Raw genomic sequence first — 7653 nt, forward strand, 5'->3', positions numbered from 1 at the left:
TTGGCCGGACACTCTGCCCACTTTGAAGTCCCTTCTTACCAAAAGTTCTCCAGGGACAGGGGTCCAAATCACTCCATGTGATGCCTGGGCACCGTATTGTATTTCTCTGCTTTGCTTTGCTTCCCTGTTGTTTTGATATTGGAGATATTGAACCCTGTACCTTGCTCATGTTACCACTGAACTTTATCTCCAGCTCTTCCGTTACTTTTCATGCTGGCGATAGAAACCACCATACATCAATTCGTTACTATCTATACTTGGAGGACAGGGAGAGACATTTAGCTTCTTATGGCAACTTTCCATGGTTCACAGACCCAATATGTAGCCCTCCATCACCCAGGGGTTCTGCCATTTTCATGGCATTGTATTCAACAGAAGTCCTAGGGACTTCCCCCATATCCTAGCCTGCATGAACCATCCACTACAACCTTTCTTCTAGACTTGGAAAGGTCACCACTCAAGAGATGGTTGTGTCATGTGATGCAGACTCCCACACATGGTGTCTTGCTGAGTCAGACTCACCGTGGTGTTTTGCTGACAAACACTGTGATCTTTGGAGAGAGTATAAATAGGGCAGTGATGAGGTGCTTGCATAGCTAGCTAGCTCCTCGGCGGTTCGCTGGTCTCTCTCTAGTCTTTGCTGATCTCGCTTCACTGAGGCAGGCATGGAAACAATGGTGTCCCAGCTGGTCCAATTTGGCTGAGGCTGTAAGTTAAGTCTTTATGCAGGTGAAGGCAGACACAAGATAAAACAAAGCCTGTCACTGGACGAGAAAAAAAGGATAGGCGGGAACAGAGTTTTAGAAAGGGGGTGGGGGAGAGCAGAAGGAGAGGAAGATGGAGGAATACGAGGATGATTCATCTCTGGGTGGCTCTGCATAGCTGCAGGTAGTTAAGAACATTTTAAAAGGGATGGATTTGTGCAGGATGATTTGTCTTGTCTAGGTGGACAAATTATGTATCATTTAGCTCTGAGATTATGGTGTGTATGTTTAAATTTTTTGGAATTTTAAATTTTTGTGTAGTGTTATTATTATTATTATTATTATTATTATTATTTTGTGGAGTGTAAAATTTCAGAAACTCTGAGATAAAAACCATTGCTAACTTACAAGTTTCTGGAGTTTTGAATTTGTCGGGATGGTTGGAGTGTGGGCAGAGTTCACGGCTGGTTCTCTGCCAGGAGAGAGACTGACCAGACTGCGGCCACCGATGAGATGAATACAATGTTAGTTCTATATGACCTGCTGGTGCTGGAACTAATGTGGGAGAGACTGCCGGGGTCAGAGAGTACCTGGAGGCAGAGTGGCGCGGTGCCACGCTGGAACTGGCCGCTGAGATAATATACCCCACTGATGCCATATGGCACTAATGATGCCACATAGCGAGGGATGGTGAACCATTTTAATATTGCAACATTGGAAGTTTCTGCTGGGTCATGCCGCCACTGCTGACTCATGGTTGGTATCCTGACACTACTGAACTGAACTGAACTGCTGGTGTCCTGACAATGGAGATTGGAATCACCCCAAAGAACTGCTTCTAAACAGGTCTACATCTCCTTGGCCTATTTTTCATTTTATTTTCCTCACCAACCTTTGTACAGTGGACTGGGGGGGGGGGGTCGAAGCATTTAAGAACCCTTATTACAAGTAGGTTTTGAAATAAATAAATAAATAAATAAATAATAAAAATAAAATAAAATTAGGTTTTGAAAACTCTAAGCCTACGATGTTTCCTCAGTATTTTGGAATCAGTGGCCAAAAACAGTGTCAGGGGACAGGAAAATGCAGTGGCTCTGGTGTGACTTTCTAGGCTCAGACTTTGCTCAGGTGAGACTTCAAACTTGGTCATCTATACCATGATAGGTGCACAGAGGCATCTGGGGAGCTGGGAGGATAATAGAGTCTCACAAACAGGAACGATTACAGGCCCCTGGAAAACAATCCCTTGTAAGGAAAGACAAAGGAAGGCATGTTGAGCCACTGATCGAGAATCAGTGGTGGTTCTGAGGTTTGGGGGAGCAGCAGTTCCCGGCCCTACGTGGTTGTGGTTTTTGAGCCTGCCCCTTGACAATACAGGTGCTTGAAAGTAGAAACGACTGATATAAAACTAAAGCATTTGGCTCATTGAACTCTGCAGTCTTGGATTCTGAGAAACTAGTCCAGGGCCTCAAGAGCATATGGTTTAAAAGAGCTGGATTCATAGCCAGGCGGTGGTGGCTGTAATCCCAGCAGAGGCAGAGGCAGGCAGATCTCTGAGTTTGAGGCCAGCCTGGTCTACAGAGTGAGTTCCAGGATACCCGGGGCTGCACACTACACAAAGAAACCCTGTCTGGGGTGGGGGTGGGGTGGGGTGGGGGGGGGAGCTCTATTTGTAACTCCTTATTCATTACTTGGAAGTGCTCAGGAGACACTGACAAGCCAGCTGCTGACAAAGGAGTGGCTCTGGGCTTGAGCATGCTCCTTGCCCTCTCCCTTGGAAAAATAAAATAGAAAGGAAGCCTAGGGTGCTGTACTAATTCGGTATGGATTTTTGGTTGGCAGAAATGAAATCATTTAAGTGATAAAGTAACCTTGTTTGTTCCCCTCAGGTGATATTTGGGGATAGGCTGGCTCTAGAGGAAGAGCAGTCTGACTATGGCAAGTTACAGAAGCCACTGCTGAAGGGGTGGTTTAATTAGAAAAAATGGCTTTGTTGATACTAGATAACAGCTGTTCCTACTCCTTCCTCCATAGTGGAAACAACTTCTCTAGAAGAACTGAGGGACTGAATATATATATATATACATATATATATATATATATATATATATATATATATATATATATATACACACATACATACATATATGTATATACACACATACATATATAACACATATATGCATATGTATTTATTATATATTATATATTTAATTTATATATTTATTGTATATATTTATATATATTTAATTATATATGTATATATATGTATATATAAAAAAATATATATATGACAGGATTTATTAGAATGTCAACTCATCAGAAGTTAGGGTCATCTGGGAAGAGGGAATCTAAATTGAGAAAATGTCTATATTCGATTGGCCTGTAAACAAGTCTGATTTATGATTGTTGTGGAAAGGGCTCAGTCCACTGTGGGCGGTGTCACCATAGGCGTACATAAGAATGAGTATGTGTGAGAAGCCGAGTGAGCCTTAAAGAGCAAGTCAGTGAGAAGCATTCCTCCAGGGTCTCTGCTTCAGTTCCTGCCCCGACTTCCAACAGTAATGGAGCGTGATGTGTAAGTGTTAAAGCCAAATTAATCCTTTTCTTTCCGAGTTGCTTTTGTGCCGAGTGTTCTTACTCCGCACCGGAAAGCAAACTGATAGGATGATAGAGCGTGGGCGGTCCAACAATGGCTGTCTTGAGATTGGAGAGCCGGAGAACCCAGCAACTGCCCCGCCCACCGGTGAGGTGGTGAGGTTGATGCTTCAACAGTGCTGGGGCTAAAGGATTTGAGGATTCTTGGACAGTCCATTAACTTCTGTCTGTCTCCAAGAGGCTGAAGAAGGTGGATTCTGATATCAGTGAAGGAACGGAGACACAGCACCAAGACAGTAGAACATGCAAACAGAGTAAACAAGCTTGCAGGCAGGATAGATGAACTCTCCAGCGATATGTGGGGACAGTCAGCAGAAACTTCTCTCTCAGACTTTCCCCCCACCCTGAGCTGCCATCCCAGATGGCACCCAGAAGGTGCCATCCACACTTCGGACCTTCTCAATCCAAATACCCTAATCAAGGAAGTTCCTAACAGGTGTACCCAGCGGTTTCTATCTGGTTCCAGTCAAGTTGACAGCCCAGGTGAACTAATACACAACTCAAATGTCTCCCAGTGGATGTATGTGTGTATCATAGCTCAACTATGCAGTAAGAGGGAATGGGACAATTTGGGTGAGTCTGAGCACACCAATCACAAAAGGCTACCTAACAGTGGTGATTCTACTTCTAAGACACTGTAAAAGGAAAATTTTGAAGACAGACAACAACCAGCAGATTCCAGAGGTTAGGAGTGGGTATAGTGACTACAGCAGAAAGATGACTTTTGGGATGCAGAAATGGGTTCTGTAAGATGGCTTGATAGTTAACAAATGTACGCATGTGTCAGAATCAAACAAAGCTCGGCCATCTCATTAACAAGCCGGGTGACCTGAGTTCTGTCCCTGGAACTGACATGGTAGAAGGAGAACCATCTCCTACAAGTTGTCCTCTGACCTCACATCATGCATGACATCTGTATTGTCACACACACACACACACACACACACACACTAAATAAATTTTTTAAAAAGGTGTTATTTATTTTTTTTGTAATGAAAAGGAACTCAGCTCTAGAATCAGAACAAAACTGTAACTTGACTGTAAGTATGGCTGTGACTATACATTTTCAAAATCTCATTGCTGTTCAACTGCAGTATGTTAGTTTTATAGTAAGTACACCAGGAAGGGGGCAGGGAGATATGGAAGTAGGAGATGGATAAGGAGGGTTTATTAAGTTATTGGTTTTTGTCTTTCTGTACGTTTTTGTGTGTTGGTATATATGCATGTGTGTGTGTACACAGAGGGCACATGTGAGCCTCATATCATTCTTCAGGACACCTTGAGACAGGTTTTTTGGTTTTTTTTTTTTTTTTTAAATTGGCCAGGAGCTCTTGATGTAGGCTGGGTGGCCAATGAGCTCTGTAGATTAGCCTGTTTCAGTCTACCCTGCACTGGAATTACCAGGTCTAGGAGCTTCTGCCTGAGCAGTCTCAAAATCCCACTACAGAAACTAATGCAGAACACCCTGACACCACAGGACCCATGTCTGAGCTTAGATCAGGCACACTGCTCACCTACCATGAAAGTTGCCTTTATAGTTGCCACTCAACAGTTAAATTTCTTTTCTTAAATAAGATTTAGTTTATGTGTATGTGTTTTGCCTGCATGTGTGTGCACCGTATACATGCAGTTCCTGCAAAAGCCAGAAGAGGGTATCCAATACTCCTAGAACTAGAGTTCTAGGTGGTTGTAAGCCACCATGTTGGTGCTGGGAATCAGACCTAGGCCCTCCGGAAGTTCTCTCAAGCATTAAGCCATTTCTTCAGACTTCAGAGTGTTAATTTCTTAAAGGTGGGGAATATGGCTCAGTAGTGGAGATCTGGTTTAGCATGCACCATATCCTGGGGTTCATCTGCAGCAGAGGAGGAGAAGCTCACATCTGCATTCTCGGCCACTGTCAGAGAGCTTATTGTGGCTCCTTGTCACCACTGGTTGGTTCTCTTTCTAACTCGAGAGCAGAAGCCTCTGGCTGGAAGCTATGGCTCCGATGCCCTGGGAAAGGGAAAAGTCAGCGATTTTACTTTCTGGCATGAAAGGAAGACTGCCTCCCAGTAAAACCCATAGGAAGTGGATACAGATGCTCAGATCTAAAAGAGGGACCAGGGCACTCTTTGTAAGAACAAGCAACATTTCTTTTAAGCCGTGGCTTTAGTTCCCTTTTTCTTTTGATCTGGAAATGCTTCATGCTATGGTGACATGGCTGCATGTTTTCTAACATTAGACAGGCACACCGGCTGTCCACCGTCTCTGGATCTTTTCCTCTAAGTGCTCTACCAGAGTGGTGAAAAAACCAAAACCAAAAACCCGCACACTGCTAACCTGCTTTGACATGTTCTCTTCCACAAACTTTGCTCTCTTCCTCATAGCCACAGAGGTCAAAAGAAGGGCTGGGGCGGTGTTTCAGTAGGAGACGTGCTTGTTGCTCCTGCATGACAGCCTGTTTGGATCCCCAGCACGTACATAAAAGTGGGGTGTGGCAGCGTGTGCCTATCAGCCCAGATCTTGGAAGGCAGAGACAAAGATTCTTGGGCTCACTGGTCAGCAGTCTAACTAGGTGATCTCTGGGTTCAGCGAGAGACACTGTCTCAAAAAGTTAATCTGCATACCAATCATAAAAGTCACTTGATTCCAACCTCTGATCTACACACACACACACACACACACACACACACACAGAGAGAGAGAGAGAGAGAGAGAGAGAGAGAGAGAGAGAAAAGCCAAAAACAATGATATAGAGATAGATAGATATCATACTAGATTCACATATATATCATACCATATATATCAGATATAGATCCATATATATATATACATGTATGATATATATATATATCAAAGAGAATTGAGCAGAAGGCAAGCTCAAAAGTATGCACTTACTCACTTAGATGTACTTGTCCTTTGGCAAAAACCTTGTCTCTAAATTTCACAGAACATCAAAACAGCACATAAGTGTTTTATTTCCATGAGGACAATTGGCCGTCACGATTCACTTAGCTATCCATACATTATTGTAGAAAGATATATATATATATATATATATATATATATATATATATATATATATATATATATGCACACTTGATACATCCTAAGTGCTTTCAAGTCATGAAAAAGCTATCTCTCTGTAAATCTTCAGGTCAGTATCGATTTCATCCACTTCAAGGGCAGCTATCCAGACTCAGGGCTAAGTGGCTGGCCCAAGGTTAGAGAGTGAGCTGATGGTGAGCCTGCAAGTGCAGGATTCAACTGAAAGAGAAAAACCCAGCACTGCATTATTCATTGGAAAAAGGCTGGATTCATCAGGCCACTTTAAAAGTCAAAGGCAAGAGGAGGATTAATTGCATGCTGATTTGATCCCTTTTAAGACTTGGCCTAGGGTTGTGCTGGCCAATGTTAATTACCTGCCTGTCTCAAGATTTTGTCAGCAATCCAGCAGGGCACCTCAGCCACAGACAGCGCAGGTACTGGACACCCTGCTCTAGTTTATATTGTAGTCACCCCTACATTCTAACAATAGCTTGTTCTTACTGCTGTTGTTTGAGGCAGGGTCTCACGTGGCCCAAGCTGGTCCCAAACTCACTGTGTAACCAAGGCTGGCTTTGAAATCTTGCCCTCGCACCAGCTCCATCTCTTTCCATTCTTGGCTATTCAAAACCATAATCTTAGGGATTAGTGGAAAAAGGTATCTAGGCCCAGAGTAGCAAACGTTTTAATCTTAATATAGAAGATTTTTCTTATTTATATATGTCTGTGTGGGGGTATATGCATATGAATGTAGGAGGTCATAAGCACCAGATGCCCTGGAGCTGGAGTTACTGGCATTTAGGAACGGCCTGACAAAGGTGCTAAGAACTGAACCTGGGTCCTATGCAAGAGCCACGTGTGTTTCAAACCTCTGAGCCATCACCCTCATCTGAAAATCATAGTTTAAATAAATTAAATAGCCAATCGTCTACTTATTTGCAAATGCATTTCATAGTCCACATTCTATTTAGCACAGACAACTTAAAATATATTTAGCTAAAAGTTATACCTTCATATAGATGCCGATGATTTTGAAGGCAGTCTGAACCACGTAGTAAGTTTTAGACCAACCAGGGCTAGCTAATGAGACTCTGACTCTAAAAGTCGGTAATGAAAGCCTGGTCTATAGACGTAGTTCCAGGACAGCCAACACGGTTACAGAGAGAAACCCCGTCTAGCAAAAATGGCAAACAAGCACAAGGACAACTAAAAGCAGAAACAACAAAACATAAATAGAAGAAAATAAAACCGGAAACCGGAAAAAGGA

The sequence above is a fragment of the Micromys minutus genome, assembly GCF_963924665.1.
Source record: "Micromys minutus genome assembly, chromosome: 1".
In the NCBI taxonomy this organism is placed as follows: Eukaryota; Metazoa; Chordata; class Mammalia; order Rodentia; family Muridae; genus Micromys; species Micromys minutus.